Source organism: Macaca nemestrina, chromosome 1 (genome assembly GCF_043159975.1).
Source record: "Macaca nemestrina isolate mMacNem1 chromosome 1, mMacNem.hap1, whole genome shotgun sequence".
NCBI classification, from domain to species: domain Eukaryota; kingdom Metazoa; phylum Chordata; class Mammalia; order Primates; family Cercopithecidae; genus Macaca; species Macaca nemestrina.
This window is the reverse complement of record NC_092125.1, coordinates 30,355,312-30,373,815: the sequence shown is the minus strand read 5'-3', so window position 1 is coordinate 30,373,815 and position 18,504 is coordinate 30,355,312. Positions and strand designations below refer to the sequence as shown.

General features: G+C 38.1%; 1 protein-coding gene across 5 annotated transcripts in view; it reads left to right on the top strand.

The window, feature by feature from the left end:
* The window catches only part of LOC105484421 (phosphatidylinositol glycan anchor biosynthesis class C), a 144,061-nt gene that overhangs the window by 9,075 nt on the left and 116,482 nt on the right, over positions 1–18,504 (top strand). For all 5 annotated transcript variants that reach the window (XR_011607785.1, XR_011607792.1, XR_011607784.1 and 2 more), the window contains exons 2-6: positions 1,471–1,533; positions 6,077–6,259; positions 13,171–13,275; positions 14,998–15,116; positions 18,114–18,178. The gene's annotated coding sequence lies outside the window, so the exon portion shown is untranslated. The remainder of the gene's footprint in view (positions 1–1,470; positions 1,534–6,076; positions 6,260–13,170; positions 13,276–14,997; positions 15,117–18,113; positions 18,179–18,504) is intronic.

The following is an 18,504-nucleotide window of genomic DNA, read 5'->3' as shown; positions in this document are numbered from 1 at the left end:
TACCTACTGCATCTGAGCATCTTGAGGGCTAATGTACAGAATTGTGGAAAGTTACTAGAATTCATGAGAAATACTGTCTCAGTCTGTTTAGGTTGCTATAATAAAATACCATAAACTGGGTAGATTATAAACAACAGATATTTATTTCTTATAGTTCTGGAGGCTGGGAGGTCTAAGATCAAGGTGCCAGTCTAATATCTCACTAGTGTGTGAGAGCCCACTTTCTCATGCATAGACAGGACTTTCTTGCTGTGTTATTATAGGCTGGAAGGGGTGAAAAGTCTCTCTTGGGCTTGGGTCTTTTTTATAAGGATACTAACCCCACTTGTGAGGGATTTGAGCTCATGATGTAATCACCTCCCAAAGACCCCACCCCCAAATACTACCACCTTGAAGGGTAAAATTTTGACATACAAATTTGGGGGAAGACAAACATTCAGACCTTAGCAGCAAGCACTTAGAAAACTAAGAAAAAACAAAAACAATTTAGAAAAGAGAGCTATGCAGGAAAAGTTCATCTGTGAATGGTATTTATGTAATAGTCATAATAATATACACTGAAAATTAATCAAAATCATTATGTAAAATCATAATCAGGAAGATGAGGAGATAGGAAAGATTGTAAGTCTCTGGTTGGGGTTATTGGTCAGAGAAAAGGAAAAAAAGCAAAATCTCAACTTCCATAGCAGAATGTCAATAATGCCTAAAATTAAAAACTGCAACAACAGAATAACAACACATTATTTAGGACATGGAGGTAAATATCAAAATAGTTGGCTAGTAAGAGGTGAAAGCAGTTGCTTTTTAAACAGGGATAAATAGAAGGAGGTGATAGGGAACTGCTATTTTTCATAACAAATCTTTTTAGAATTATATGATTCTTGCATATGCATATAACTGAATTTTTTTAAATTTAAGATGCTATGGTTATCATGATGTTTGTGATTTGTGGTCAAATGAGTCTGTATTTTTTATACTTTTTTCTATTGCATTCATCTATACTTCTATTACTGAATATATGGAGCAAAGAAAATTATTTATTATAATGTATAGATTTTGCAATTCTTCCGTTCAGTCGCTAGACATCAAAATCTAAAGAGAATGCAAGAAAATAATATTTGACTTTTTGAAAAAGAAATAGAGACGTGAAGCAAAGGATGAATATTTTCCTATGGATTATTTTTCTATTTTAGAATATAAAAGTATACTAGAATGCTCCCTGTAGTACCTGCTTTCAGAACTATTTAATGTACAAAATAAATTCTTTTCCTTGCCTTGCATTTTCTTCTTTTTCTGTTATTTATGTGTGTATTTTATAACGATCTATTGATTCTATAAAGTTAAGCATTTAGCTAGATAATTAAGGAAAACTTACTTTACCACAGTTATTCGGACATTATCCTGGTTTGAGGGCTGAATTGTAAAGATCAATATATGGATCAAATAATTTCTTCTCTTTATTTTGCACAGGGAGGTGATGTGATATTAGAGTGTGTCAGTCTGTAAATGGATCTGCATGAAATGATATTCAAGGTAAATGGATATTGAGGAGTCTTTGCAGTTTCTTTCGGTTACACAACTTTCATTTAGTTATAATTAAATGAGTCAAACAATTTAATTGAACCTTGGGAAAATCTGTTCCATAAGACAGCATTAAACATTAATCATTCCACATCACCAAATAATTAATGAAGAGTAACAGTGATGCTTCTAGGGAAGGTTAGTAACTGTTGAGAATAAAGCATTTTTATTTAAAGTTTTTGAAGGGCAGCTCAGAAGCCACTTTCTCCAAAGGGTCTTTCCCTCTTGCAGAGCCCTCCATTGCAATCCCTCCCCTCTGTGAACTTCCATAGTATGGATTATCACATTGTAACTTACACTCTAGTTAGTATATCCTTCCCTGGGAGAATGGAAACATCTCCACATCACCCACAGACTTTGCATTATCCCTGGCACAAAGGAGGCAATTAACAAAGCCTAACTATGAGAATGATATCGTGATGATGATGATGACAGTGATTCAAGAAGTGGGAAATTTAAATTTCTGAGGCACCTTCTAAACACAGAATTTGAGCCTTTATGTGTATTCTTTAAAACCAAAACTAGAAAAAAAAAAACCCTACAAGTAAACAATACAATCCTCATTATATTACGTATGAGCTAGAACATTAAAATCTGAGTTTTCAGAAACATTTGGCCTTTATTAGGACTATCAGTAGTTCTAGTCCCATCCTCCAAAACTGAAAAGAAAATCTATACTCCAAGATGTTTAAAAGAAAAAGAAAATGCTTATTATTAAAGAACAGAAATGAGCTTTAAAAAAAGATTTTTGATAACTCTAAGTAGAATTTAGAATCCTGGATTAAGTTTAAAATAATTTTGGCTAATTTTAAGCATTGTATGTATTTTGATTTTTAGAGACAGGGTCTCGCTCTGTTGCACAGGTTGGAGTTCAGTGGCATGATCACGGCTCACTGCAGCCTCCATCTCCTCGGCTCAATTGATCCTCCCACCTTAGCCTCCCAAGTAGCTGGGACTACAGGTGCAAACCACCATGCCCAGCTAATTTTTGAAATTTTTTTTTGTAGAGATGAGGCTCTCACTATGTTGCCAAGACTCATCTCGAACTCCTGGGCTCAAGTGATCTGCTCAATTCAGCTCCCCAAAGTTCTGGAATTATAGGCATAAGCCACCTGCCTGGCCGAATGTTTTCACTTTTATTTTTTCCAGAGCTTACTTATCAGCTTAAAATTGTAATATGATGCATATATTTGCATAATTGCAATGAACTCTATCTGCTTTTCAATCAGAGACTTATATTTGCTGGAAATATCTTGATAAATGGACAGAATATTTTGAATTATTTTTATATTGTATTTATCTGCAATGTTGCCAATGTAGGTACAATTTGTATAATGTACATAAGGCATCTAGGAGGTGTTTTTTTTTCTTCTTTTTTTTTTTACTCGTGCAAATAGTTCTTTGTGTTTTCATTCTTCTTTGGTCAGTTGTAATTTCTCCTAAATAGCAATTTCCCCAATTTTCCTTAAGATAGAATCTCCTGTAAAAGTATAGTTTCTTCAGCTTACCCTAGAACCTCAGAACCAGCATCTCCAGGAGTACTCTGAAATCTGTACTTAGTAGGTAGCTTTTACTGTCAGATAAGTTTGGAAACTGCTCTAGAACATTCTTTCCCAGGCTCCTAGAGCCATTATTTTTACAAAAGGAAATAAAACATTTCCAATGTACTGTACTCAAAATGTGATTGAAGAAAAAGTAGGTAAACATTATTTCTATTCTAATTTCACTCAGTGTTCTAGTTGTATCACCACTCATTAACTGGCAGCTCGCATTTCCATTTTAGGGTGAAACAGTAAGACATGTTGTATATATTATTCTGGGAATGATACATCTGATATTTCAAACAATAATGATATCTATGTAATTAGTCTGCTGTGACTCCCTCGCCCATCAAGTAAACTCTCTGAAGCCAGTTTCTCATTTTTTTTACCTGTTTCTCACAGACCCAAAAGAGGTCTATAATACATTTAAAATACATGTTTATTGAGTTGAAACAAATTAAATTGTGAAGTATTGATGAGGCTGAAAGTAAATGATAATTATGTCGGCACAACTTTTTCATTATGTTATTGCTTAGAGATCATTCTCTCTTCCATCTATCAAGATCCAACGGCTATCACTCAAGATTCCACATGGCAAAGGAAGAGTATACAGAAGCTCTTTCCACCAATCCTCCCTCCCTTAATGAACTCACATTTCTCCTTTCTCTGCTCTTTTTCCAAGCTCACTCTGTTGACTCTGTTTTATCCATTCACACCCAAGTAATGGCTTTATATCTGTATTCACAATATATAACCTAGAGTGAAAACCTCATTGAGGCAGAGATTCTCTTAGCAGAGCTTTCTGGTCTTGGTCAGAACATTAATAAAATAAATAAGCCAGCCCCAGGCTATAAGCTAAGCCATTTCAATAATGAAGGTGGAATGTTTCTTTCTCTAGTGGGAAAGTAACTTGAAACAAATACATGGTATTCTGAAGCAGGGGGTCTGTCTCTGCCATCTAAAATAGCTCTGGGCCTAAAACGCTGTGGTTCATCAGGCCCTACAGCATCAAACACCTGTGTAGCAGATACTAAATATTTGTTGAAGAAAAGGAAAATTGGAAAGGAAAGAAAAAAAGGGAAGGAAGGTTTTATCATTTTATTAAAAGTATTATCTGTAATTTTTAATATAATGTTATACTTTCAATGTTAATTTCAAAGTTCTTTAATCTGAAAACCACAAGTTATCAATAATCATAAATTTGACATGTGTGGACATGAATATATATAAATATGAATATATAACATGAATACCTTTAAGATTTCATCTGGAAAAAGTATTGTAAGGTCTACAATTTTTCCATTATCTAATCACAAACATGTCTTTGTTATAGAAGCAAAATTGGGTCCTCAAATGGCTTTTTCACATTCCTGTTGCTTACAGAGTATATAATTACTACAGTCTAGGGATATATATATAAAGTATTAGAAAACGAAGGTAAAAAAAGAAATAAAGAACTTGGGGTTTGTTTGTTGTGTTGAAGTCTTCAGTGTATGTGCAGACTGCAGGATGACACAGGAACTGTCTGGAACTGTTTTAATATGAAGAAGCTAGGACTTTCAGGAAAAGCCTGGAAAGTCGAAGGGAGAACAACATAAGCTATTCAGTTTTTTGTTTTGGTCAAGAGGATACGGCTGGAGCCCAAAGTAGCAGCATTTATTAAGTTAAATGCAATTTCCTGAACATGTTGGTATTTTGAGTGTAGAACCTGTATGTGCCTGTTTATGTGTGTAGTGAGTGGTCTCTCCAAATTAAGAAGATAGTTTAAAAATACGAAATTAGAGTTGGAGAGGTCTTGGTGCATTTCTGGCATTTATAAGACTAACAACTGTAGGATGAAAGCCGAAGTAGAGTGAGGGATATCTAGCATGTGAGAAGACTAGTGAAAACGGGTTTCTGTAAGATACATGATCAATACTGGAAGGTGACATTTTATTTTCATCACTTTTCTCTATCCTCTCTGTATTCATAACCTCTTCTCCAGACTCTCTCAGCCATGTATCTGCTTGCCTTCAGCTTCTTCACCAAGACACACACACGCGCATGTGTGCAAACACATCACACACTTTTTCAAAGTCTGGTGAGTTTTATCGAGAGCATCGCATTTGGTTTCAGAGCCAGTTTGTTTTCATTATGGAGATTAACTCTCACCTGACACAGGATAAGCGTAACAGGTGTTCAGAGGAGAAAGAGCGGGATGGAGTAAGCTGAGCTGCTCAAGGAAGCTAAAGGGAGAGATGCACCTAGGACTGGGCCTCAAAACATAGATCCATTTTCACTGGCAGAGGAGGCATGTGTGTATGCCTATTAAGTTTAAGGGATGGGGTGGCACTTTCCAGGCAGTGGGAAGGGAATACAAACCAAGACATGTAAACAATGTCCCATTTACTAAAGGAAAAGAAGGATGTTCAATTTACCTTGAGACAAGGCTATGTGTGTATGTGTGTGTGTGTATGTGTATATATATACACACACACATATATACATATGTACATACATACACATATATACACACACATATATACACATATATGTATATAGGCCCCATATATATACACATATATAGGCCCCATATATACACATACATGTGTGCATATACACACATACACATGTGTGCATATACACACATACACATACATGTGTGTATATACATATAGACATGTGTATATATAGGCCCCATATATGTGTATATATACACACACATATATTATATATATACATATATATATCAGGGAGTTATAGGAGGCAAAAGTGAAAAAAAAGTGAAAAGGTAGTTTGGGAAAGATTACAGAAGACCTTAAATGCCCTGTTAAGATCACCTACCACCACCATCCCTTCTGACACACACACACACACACACACACACAGACATACACATGCACACATATGCATGTGTGCTGCTCTTTTACTTGTCCAAGGATGGAATTGTCCAAGTTGTTTATATTTCCTTCCAGCAAGAAGCCACTACATATTCTCAACCTTAATCTTGGAAAAAAAAATCACTGACTGAATCTCTCACCTCCTGAAGCCCAACGGATAATTACTGTGCTGGAGAACTAATTTGCCAACTGAATGAGAAAAATTGGTCACCAGAGAACCAGAAAACTCAAAAGAACCTTCTGAGGTCATCAGAACATGTAGGTATTATTTCTTTAATATCCTTACAACATTAAAACCCTGTCCAGATAAATTGATATAGGGAGAGAGGGAAGGAGGAAGAATATGACCAATGAATAGGGAGAGACAAAAAGAGGAGTAATGGAGGGACCTGGGGCAAGGAGAAGAGGAAGTGAATAAAGAACATGGCAAGCCCTCTAGCTTTGTATTTATCATGGAGACCCTCATGAAGCCATTACTCTGTTTCCCTGCATATTCTGAGAAAAACAATCTTCGAAAGATTGGTCTATAGTAGAAGGAAGCCTAATGAACAGTGGAAGAGATACTACTATGTCTTTTTTGTTTTTCATTGCTTTTGCAGGCAGCAGTAGATATATAGTTTTTGATGTCACATTTTATTTTATTTAGACGGAATCTTGCTCTGTCACCCAGGCTGGAGTGAGCATGATCTCGGCTCACTGCAACCTCCGCCTTCCAGGTTCAAGCTATTATCCTGCCTCAGCCTCCTGAGTAGCTGGGATTACAGGCATATGCCACCACGCCCAGCTAATTTTTATATTTTTAGTAGAGATGGGATTTCACTATGTTGGTCAGGCTGGTCTCCAACTCCTGATTTCGTGATCTACCCGCCTCAGCTTCTCAAAGTGCTGGGATTACAGGCGTCAGCCACCGCATCTGGCATTTTTTCTTTTTTCTTAAAAAAGAGGGATTTATTTAAAAATGTAAAAAGCTAAAAGCTGGATTATGATAGGAGCAATGGAGCGATAAACATAACATATTATAGGAAATAGGGCCTAGTCTCATGCCTTCCTGTTGCAGTTGCTTAAGACACTGCAAATACGTAATCAGGAAGCAGTCCCTGGGTTCTTCCTTTTGCACCAGAAACGACTGGTGAAAGCCGGGGATAGAGAGAAATAGTTCCTCCTTAGCATGTTTGCATTATTATTAGCATATTTGTTTGAACATCCAAGCACTATCAGGGATTGCATAAAAGGACAAACACTGTGCAATTGTACTGCCAAGGGCCACAGTCTGACAAAATAAACCATAAGATCAGCCACTGCAACTCTCACAAAGTGTCATTTATAAGAAGAGACCATGTGAGTCAAAGTGATGCACTCTAACAACAGCGATGTTCCCAGGAAGAGAATACACAAAAAATGAAATTAACTTTATTATTAGGGAGATGTGTTTAAGGATAGTTGATTTTTCCTGTTTAATACTTCACTTGATACTTCTATTTTAAAGTTAAAAATACCAACATGTGTCCATCCAACGTTTCCCTAAAATAATTTTGTATTTGCCAAAGGACATTTCATGTGGATTTGGCAAATAGCATATTGATTAGGACAGGCTGTGTAGAAAGAACACTTATCTTTAGGATCCATATGGCTACATGATGCTCTGATATTGTCAGTGTATGTTGGAGCTTCTTCAAAGACACAGCTGTCTTCAAACTCATGCTAGCTAGGGCTTTTGATGAGTAAATAAAATTCTGGGGGAAGGGAGATAGCCCACACTTATACACTCTGCAATTCAAACCTGCTGTATTTCAGCCTTCACACCTTTCTGCAACACAGAAAACTTGCTTACACTACAAAAATCACATACACACACATGCATTGACATGGGAAAGAACAGGCGGTTTTATGTCATGCCTAATGACTACTGAAATTATAGGTGACTTTATTATCTATTGTTTCTATGCAGACTACTTAATGTTTGTTCATAAAACTAAAATTAACAAAGAAAGAGTATTTTTCTCCCACTGCTCTTTAGTATCTGAATGTCACTGCTGCTCATTTGACTCTGATAAAATGAAGACAGTGCAGTCAGTGGAAGAGACACAAAGTATGGTATCAGAAAAAACCTGAACTAGAATGCCAGAACTCCAGAATCCCATTCACCACTTATGTGACCTTAGGTTAGATTCTTAATTTCTCTAAGACTCTATAAAATTGTAATCACCCCATGTGTTCACCTTGCCTGCTGCCTAGACAGAGCTAATTTTTCATGACGGGAATTGCAATAGAGAAAGAGTAATTCACACCAAGCCAAATGTGCAGGAGACCAGAGTTTTACTATTACTCAGATCAGTCTCCCTGAGCATTCAGGGATCTGAGTTGTTAAGGACAGCTTGGTGGGTGGGGGGAAGCCAGTGGGCTCCCCAATCAGATGAGACAGTTTATCCATCTGGGTGGTGCACTTGGTGGAGCCAGTTTATCCATCAAGTGCAGGGTCGGCAAAATATCTCCAGCATTGGTTTCAGGCTTTACAATAGTGATTTTTATCCCCAGGAGAAATTTGGGAAGGGTCAGAATCTTGTAGTCTCCCGCTGCATGACTCCTAAACCATAATTTCTAATCTTTTGACTAACTTGTTATCCCTGCAAAGGCACTCTGGTCCCCAGGCAAGAAGGGGGTTTGTTTTGAGAAAGGGCTGTTATCATCTTTGTCTCAAACTATAAAATAAGTTTCTCCCAAAATTAGTTCAGCGTATACCCAGGAATGAACAAGGACAGCTTGGAGGTTAGAAGCAAGATGAAATTGATAAGTTCAGATCTCTTTCACTGTCTCAGCTATAATTTTGCAATGGCAGTTTCAAACTGAGAATAATGAGACTCCTCTGGAGTTAAAGTGAGAATCGAATGAGGTAACAGCAGTATCTAGCAAAGTGCCCAGTACCAAGTAGTCATTTAGTAAATATTGAATCTGGATGTTCACTAAATGTTCAGAATCAGTTGAACGTGAATCTGAATCAATGGAGTAGAAGAGAACACGAAATGCTTGAAAAACATCCATTAGGACTATTTTTAGTCCTTAAAGCAATTCAGGTGGTTGAAGAATATGTTTGGTGTGTTGTGTTCTATTAATCTGGAGATCAATAGTAAAGTTCCCTTGTATGACTTTTTCTCAGTAATGAATCTAATCTTTTCTGTATCCCTGGCTAAGATCTGCACACAATAAATTAGACATAAATATAATTCTTTAAGTCTATATTTCCTTCCTTCCTTGTACACGTATTTCCAAAATTCTACTTATAATGATAGTGTCCTTACATTCTGCTTTACTTCTAACTATTCACTAATTACTTTTGCAAACTCCTTTCATTAACGAGGAGAAAAATATCCTTAAGCTGTGTGAACTATGACAATACCTTTAGAATATTTAAAGTTGAGGGATATAACTTAAACATATGATGTCTATGTTTTAGAATGTCTAAATGTCTATATTCTTCCTCAGGGCTGGAGAGGAAGCAAGTCCTCCCTTAAATCAGCCATGAAAGATGAAATGATAGCACAAAAGCTTGTGTCAGCAGACGAGGTGGAGCTGAAGTTTCCTATTCCTCAGCTCACTCATTGTGACTCTGTAGGCGGGGTTCTCACTGAGATCACCATGGCTAATCCAGATGAAGACAGGCCTGTAGCAAGAAGAGTCTTGCTGGCCAAGATAAATTTATTATGAGTATTTTCCTAGTACTTTATGGGAAGTAGAGGGAAGCTGACTCTTGAGGATATATCCAGAAATAACCAGAAGTACTCCTGAGGATGTACCTAGAAATACCCAGACATACTCTTAAGACTGTACCCAGAAATGTGAACACCTAATCACATACTGCTATTTGTTTATGAAAAATAAAACCGGAGAACTAATTAAAACCAAAGCTAACTCCAGTTTTAAACACGATAGTTAGAATAACTTAACATGGACATTGGTAAAAGGATCTATATCTACTATCGCTTCTAACTCACAAAGATCAGAGCCAATTTTCTAATGCCTTTGTGTTTCACTTTTCGCATCTGTGAAAGAAGCGACTACACTTAGGTAGTAGATTTTTATTATTTGTTTCAGACCATCACCAGTTTTCTTGAGACTGGACATTCCCTGTGCTTTCTGGGGTTTGACTTTGTGAGACAAGGCAATCCTTTTTTGCCTAAGCTAGTTCAAGTTGAGCTTCTGACCTTTGGAATCAAACGAGTTCCAATTTACATGCCCTAACTATTCAGAGATGACAGAAGCATATAATTTCTCAGATGAAAGGAGCAACATAATATTTCACATAATAGAGTAGTGACAGATAAATTGTTTTTTATTATTTAATCAGTTTCTAGAAAATAATTAGAAATGACAAGCAATGCTTTTGTTGACTTTACTTGACAGGATGCATAACTCATAAAAGGAATAACTGGATATTTGTTAACAACTGACTTCCTCTGTGAAATCTAAGTTATAAAGCTATTTCAAACAACATTATTTCCTACTCATCAAGCCCAGTGATTATTTTCTTCCTTTTCTTATGTCTCAAGTTAACTTACCCAACTGTGTTTGTAATCTTTCCCTTTTTGGTTCCGTGGGAAATTTTGTCCCATAATTTCCAAGTTCCCATCAATTAGAACTTGTCTTTTTGTATCTTCAATCTCCATCTCTACTGCTGTCTTCCCATCTGGTCACATGTATTATTTTATCTTTTCTGTCTTAATCTAAAAATGTCACCCTAACTTCATTTTTCTCGTAAGATAAAGATAAAACTATTTTTTCCTCTGACTTAAATAAATCTCTAAAAAGAAAGAGAGGCACAATAACCTAGTAGTCAAAACTGTTGCACAAACCTGAATTTGAATTTGAACTTCATCAGTTCCAGATTATCAGGAATGTAATGTTGTAAATCAACTTGTGTAGGTTACTATTCAGTCTGTGTTGGGATTTGCTCATCTTTAAGACGGGGATAATAATATACCTGCATGCCGAGTGTTCAGTGGAATACTGGACACACAACTAAACCTCTCCAATAAACATTAGCTGTCATTATCATCATTATTATTATAACCCCATCTCCATTTCTTTACTAGCTGCCTTTTTTCTCTATGTATTGCACTCTGTCTTTTCTCCTCTCATTCTTCTTAGCTCAACATTTCTAATTAACCTAACTCCTCAGTTGTTCAACATTACTCTTCAGCATTTGGCCTAGTAAATTACCATCTCCTTTTTGAATCTCACCCCTTCTTTGACTTTTCTCATTCTCTTCTTAGCCCTCTAAATTCTTCTGTGTTTCTTGACTAGTTCTATTTTCTTCTTTAATGGGAGTTTTATGCAGTTAATTTATTGGCTCTTTTCCTCTGTGGAGAGCAGGGCCATTGAGTAGTTGGATCCAGAACCCAAGTGCTAATGAAGTGTATTGTGTGGGGAGAGGTTTGGACCACGGGGTTCTCACCAAGAAAGTCAGGTCTTGTGTGGTGTCCAAAGATGCAGTGGAGTAAAGGACTGTAAGGGGCGATAGAAGAAGGTCAAGGACAAGTCTTCATCCATTCAGTATTCAATATTATCACACTTAGTTTTGGGCCAAATTATAATTAGACATTATAAAGAAAGATTTAAATTTGATAAAACATTTATCAGCAATTTGACATGCATCTAAATGTTAGCTTTTTATAATCATTAGACTACTTTTATAGTATAGTATAGTAATTAGTAACATAATTGCTGCAAAATGAATACTGTACATAGCTAATTTCTTGAGTCCGCATCATGATCTGCCATCCTTCTTTCATTACAAATTCCCCTGAAGTTGTCCAGCTGTTTCTATTTTCCAGAGTTCTTTCTATAATTTTATTTCTTCTTCATGTCTCATTGCAACTTTGATTATTGTCTCCTTAAGGATTCTTAAAATCTGAACATGAGAAACTTCACATTTGAGAAAGTGTGAGGATAAGATCCAAGCCATCCCCAAATCAGACAAGGAACTCCATTTTTCTGGGAGATCTGTTGTTTAGCTCTGTAAGAAATGAGGCCTGATGCATCTCATCAGGTGATCAGAGTAGTTTTTCAGTATTTGTTCAAATATGTCTTCTAATGTTTTGAATTAATCTTGATTAATCTTGATTTGAATTAATCTTGACTCTGATATAATTAACTAATAAAGATCTATAGGTTGAGTGTGGTGGCTCATGCCTGTAATCCCAGCACTTTGCAAGGCTGGGGCAGGAGGATCGCTTGAGTCCAGGAGTTCAAGATCAGCCTGGGTAACATGGGAAACCCTGTATCTACACAAAATATAAACGCTAGCCAGGCATGGTGGCATGCACCTGTAGTCCCAGGTACCCAGTTGGGTGAGGGGAGGGAAGGGTGGGCTGAGGTGAGAGGATCACCTGAGCCTGGGAGGACGAGGCTGCAGTAAGCTGTAATTGTGCCACTACACTCCAGACTGGGCAACAGATTGAGACCTTGTCTCAGGAAAAAAAAAAAAAAAAAAAAAAAAAAAAATCTATATTTTTCCATTGTCTGTTTTGTGAACTATTCCTCCCTGACTTCCACTAAGGGGTCATCTCCTTTGTGCAATATTCCTTGAAAACAGGTTTGCCTTTTTCTTTTTTTCTTTCTTTCTTTTTTTTCTTTCCTTTTCTTTTTTTTTTTTTTTTTTTTTTTTTTTTTTTTTTTTTTTTGAGACGTTGTCTCGCTCTATTGCCCATTCTGGAGTGCAGTGGCGTGACTCCTTGGCTCGCTGCAACCTCTGCCTCCTGGGTTCAAGCGATTCTCCTCCCTCAGCCTCCCGAGTAGCTGGGACTACAGGCGCGTGCCACCACGCCCGGCTATTTATTTTTTTATTTTTTATTTTTAGTAGAGATGGGGTTTCGCCATGTTGGCCAGGCTGCTCTCAAACTCCTGACCGCAGGTGATCTGCCTGCCTTGGCCTCCCAAAGTTCTGGGATTATAGGCATGAGCCACTGCGCCTGGCCCCTGCCTTTTTCATCTTCGAAGTCCAGTATCTTTCATGAGTTAGACACCTAGTCAGAAACAGGGAAATACGCTGCAAAGATTCTGATAAAACCTGCTTCTGTTGTAATAAAGGCTAATGATCCACTGAGACTCAGACTCTGCGGGATGGTTAGCCAATGAAAGCACATAATTTACCTCTTGTTTCTCTTTCCTCACAGCGATTGGCCAGAGCAGTGCAGCCTCCTGCCCATCACTTCCCTCTCTCTGAACGTGGTCTCTGTGAACTGGGATTTTGGAAGCGGATTTGCAGGATTGATTACTGGGTATGGAGAAAATGCAGTATCTACATTTTCAGGTCTCATTTGATCCTTTATACTATCAAATGAGGCAGGTAGATTAGATATAACCACATTTCATAAACAAAGAAATCTAGAGTTTAAAAAGGTCAAGAGGGCTCTGTAAGATTATTCTGCTAGTGGTTACAAAATTATTCCAATAGTGGCAGTCAGGTCTTCAGACTTATATCCAATCACTGTTACTCTACACACATAGTGTAACAGGTAACAATACCCTATTGTAATGAGTATTATGGAACAATGTTACTCTATGTGGTGTCAGTGTGTAACAGTAATGTTTTCCTTTTACAAAAGTAAAGTACATATATATATATATATATATATATATATATATATATATATATATATATATATAAAATCTAGTTTTAATTCAGGAATAAATCACTAAGACGCTAAGCCCTCCACTCTACTAGTCAGGAGGCAATCTTTCTAGGAAGTAGACTTGCTTACTTACCTGATGTATTCATTTGGCACCTCAGAAATTGCCTTGTCATTTTCCTAAAATTTTAGGTGAACTTATTTTATTAAGAGGAATATATTTGTATCCAAGATTTACAGCAGCAATTTGATCCTCTAAGTAGGCAACCTCAGTGGTTGGATGTATTCTGATTCAAAATGAACCAAATGACTTTTAAAGTGAAAACCCCCATGTTAAAACCATAAACTTCTCCAGCAGATGATAACTCCCCTTGAGGGTAAATAAATGTCTTAAGTATCTATATTCTTAGCTCCATAGCACTCTGCCTGGTACATACTACATATTTAATAAATATTGAGTAAATAAACAGATGGCTTTGGTCATCATCATCTTCTTCTTCTTCTTTTTTTTTTTTTTTTTTTTGAGATGGAGTCTCACTCTGTCACCCAGGCTGGACTACAGTGGTGCCATCTCAGCTCACTGCAACCTCTTCCCCTGGGTTCAAGTGATTCTCCTGCCTCAGCCTCCCAAGTTGCTGGGACTGTAGGCACCAGCACTATGCCCAGCTAATTTTCGTATTATTATTATTTTTTAGTAGAGACAGGGCGTCACCATGCTGGCCAGGCTGGTCTCGAACTCCTGACCTCAGGTGATCCACCTACCTCGGCCTCCCAAAGTGCTGGGATTACAGACATGTGCCACCACATCTAGCCTGATTTTACTCATCTTCTATAAAGATCTACTCTTTACAGATCCACCAGTCAACTACCAAGCAGCTTCCAAGCTTGGGGTTTTGCCATTGCCTCTGGTCCCAGAGCACAAATTCATTACAGAAAAGCCAACAGAGATATAATGGCCAACTCAGGGGTCATTAGATTAATTAGTACACTAAGAAAGGTGTAATCTTCAACAAAGACCATGGCCACAAATACACTTAGGCCCAATTCTGACTAGAAAACATGTAACATCTAAATCCACAGATATTCAAGGGAAATAGCCTACCAATAGAGACACCTAGAGATAGGAGACAAGCACTATGGTAATTGGCATGCTCTGACATTATGTATTTTCTACCTGAGAAAAATTGGGTAGTTTTAGGTGACATATCACCTTTTATTTTGCAAGGGGGAAACTGGCTCTTTCATAAGTTATGTTAGGACCCATTTGTGCTTAATCTCAATGGAAGTCAGTACTGAAAAGGAGGCCTGGACTTCAGCTAAGATGTGAAATCCAAATTCTACAAAAATCAACAAATGCATTTCTTTTTGTAGGGAGAATTTTCCCCAAGGAACAGGAAGAAACAGTCTCTTATGTAACTGCTCAGAAAGGAGGCTTAAAGAAGATACTAGTTCCTTGGAGTCTGTCCTCTACAGATGAGAACCACTACCTGGTAGGCACGGAGAATTCTGAGGAGTTGCCAGACTCTAGTTCAGATACTGCCTCTAATCAGCCTGTGGCCAGGGGTGGGTTAACAGCCTCTTCTCAGGTATATCGTTTCCATCAAAAGCAGCCTGTTCTTTCCTCCCACTCCACAGAGAAACTGCTTCCAACTAGTTCTGAGTCCAGACCTGTTTTCTAAACAGTAACTGCCTAGCTGGGAGGCTTAGCTAGAGACCACTTGTTTATTGTACAAACAAGGTCAAGCTCTTTGTCTAAGGCTCTGCCTCAGCAGAATAGTAAACTTTGTTAAACCCTTTGAGGGAGTTCCGGGGAGTAAAAATAATTTATCTGCGTCCATTTCTTCACTAGATGCTTGACCTGCTTTATAGAGCTCTCTCTTCCAACAACTCAGCCCAGTTAAATTATATCTCATATATTTATAAACAAGTTACAGAACATTCTCTTGCAGCTGCACTTGAATTGTCTTTTCACTTCAGGCTTAACTGATCCTCCCAAATGGATATCCAGAGCCAAGAAATATACATTGAGATTACCAGGACCAAGATAAATCTGGCTGAGATGGCCATTTATTGCCATTCATCCATTGATTCATCAAACATATTGTTGAGCACCTAGTAAAAGCTTCTGCATTCTAGGCACTAGGTGCTGGATGCTAGAGCTACAGAGATGAAAGATGTGGTCCCTGCCCTCAAGCTGTGCACAGCCAAATGGAAGGCTTCATGATGTAGTGGGAAAAATAACAGACTTAAAGTCAGACAGATCTGTGTTCTAATCTTGATCCTGCCTCCTATTAACTATGTTAATATATGCAAATCCTCTCTAAAGTTTATCTTCCACATCTATATGACGGAAATAATAATCCTACTTCACAAGCTTGATGTGAGAATTAATGACATAAAGTATAGTACTTGGAACATAGTAAACACTCAGTAGATGACATCTATGTTGTTGTTGTCATCATCATCCTGGGGACAGCCCCACGAATCAACAATTAAAATATTGCATGTGACATATGAGGATGGGAGAAGGTACTATAAGAACATAGTCTGCAATGTTGATGAGGAAGAAGACTTACAAGAGGAAGGGAATTGATACCAACCTGAGCCCAGAAGGATGAGTAGCAGAAAGTCGGGCATGAGAAGAGTATTCTCAGAAGGCAGAACAATAGCACATACAAAAGCCTGGGGTGGGGAGGGAGAAACAGGCACTTTCAGGAAATGTCAAGTAGTTCATTGTGTCTGGATCTTGGGATATATGTAGGGAAGTGTTGGGAGGGCTACCAAGGAAAGGAGGGACCATGCTGTCATCTTGGCAATGGCCAAGATGGGCCCTGCACTGCTGCTCTTTCTCTACTACCCTCCCGACCTAAATAACCAGATTGTCCCATGTCTCATAGAGACCATCTCTCTCCGCCTTAGGCTTTACAGATATGGGCTGTTTATTTCCATTTTATGTGTCTTCCCATGCCAGCCACTATAGGTGTCATAAGGGAGGAACAGGGCTCTTATATATTCTTCAGGAGTTTCTGCTGAGAAGTTTGACCTACATTCCAACGTCATAGCAGGCTGTAAGCTTATTCAACTTCATAAAGTGCTCTGTCAGGTAGGAGAGGGCTTTATGTCTAGTAAGAACGTGAAGAGAAAAATAAGTAACAACTGGTGTGTTCAACTACTGCAGAAACAATTCCTATGGCCAGAGTCTGTTTTTTTCTCACTGATGGCTTTGACCTAGACATAGCTTGGAAGGAGAAGCTGTAACTTGCTGCTGTGTCCTATAGGCAGGTTCAGTCAAATCAAGGTGACAAGCACTAATTGAGCATGTACCTTGTGTCTAAGACTCTGCCAGGCACTGCAGAGAAAGACTAAAACAGTGGACTGAGTCTCAAAGAGTTTACTTATTGAGTTCTGAGTTCATGGTTACATAGCCAGTAGGCCCAGCAGAATTGGAAACTGAGGTCTGCAGGACTCAAGTTCACACTCTTTCTGTTATGTTACATTGCCCTTTTGGTATTAGGCACAGATAATTTGATTCAGGCACACCTACGAAGCAAAGTACAAGCCATGGCCAATCATGACACTATATGTCTTGTTGACTTAACATGAATGAGCCTGGCACAATAGAAATCTTCATTCGATCAGTGAAAGGAATATCGATTGGCCTTGTGAAGCATGAAGAGGTACAATATGACCAGGAATCTCTTGGTAAGCTCAGCTGACCCTGAAGGGGTCAAAGTTTGGGCTGCCATTCAACCCAGCTCTGGACATAGGAGAAACTTTAGTTAACCCTCACATTTGCCCTCAGAGTAAGTAAAATGGTCTCCAAGAAGCACTTGGGCAGGAGGTCCAATCTGTTACAGTGGGCTATGGAGAACCAAAGGCCAGAAGTAGCTTCAGTTGAGAAGGCTTGTGGACCATTCTGTTGCCTTCATTAGATTTGGTCATTGGTGTCTGCGATTATGTGTCATGCCTTATTGGTGTTGGGGTTGGAGGATGAGGCAGAAACAGCACTAAGAGAGAGACTGATGAAATTCAAAGGCAAAAACTTTGATAGATTAATGGAATCAACCTATATTAGTCTAAAAATTCACTTTGATAAACTATATGTCATTTGACTCTGTTACCTTTAGACACAAAGATTGCATTTTAGGCATCAGTGAGTGATACCTGCAATATCAAAAGAGAATATATAACCCGTTTGCCTTACCAAGGGACAAAGTGGAGATATGGCTTTAAATTCAGTCACTTTTAAGGGCTGGAAGAGATAAACATCTATAGAGTTACATAGAATGGAAATTGGGACCCTCTCTACACATTAACAAGGAAAATTGGCCCTAGAAAAGGTAGCCTAAATGGAGTGACTGCACTTCAGACCAAGAACACCAGCTGGCTCGCTACAGGGATGTGGAAATAAGATTCTCACTGCCTCTATCTTGGTTTTACTACCTACGTAATGGAGATAATGATACTTCCTTTTACCTGCCTCACAGAATTGTTGAGAAGATGAATAATGCAGCATTTTAACAGGCTCTGAGACCCTTGAAAGATGGCTTTTGTAAGTACTGGGTATGATATTATCATTGTCATTATTACCTTATCACTTTATCTTTGCAGAAAATGATGCTTGGAAAAGCTTGCTGGTCATTTTGATATCAATTTCTGGCCAACTTCTTCTTCCCTAATTTCTTTCCACGCTGATGGACATTAAGCCAATTTAACTATCCACTCAATCTCCCTAGTGTATCATGTACATCCTGACCTTCGATTCTCTGCTCCCATCATGTCCCCTGCGTGCTCTTCCTCTTCCTCTTCATCTTTCTAAATCTAGGCCTTTTCTCAAGCACTTGGAGAAGCTGGGGAGGCAAGGACTGAGTCTCCGAA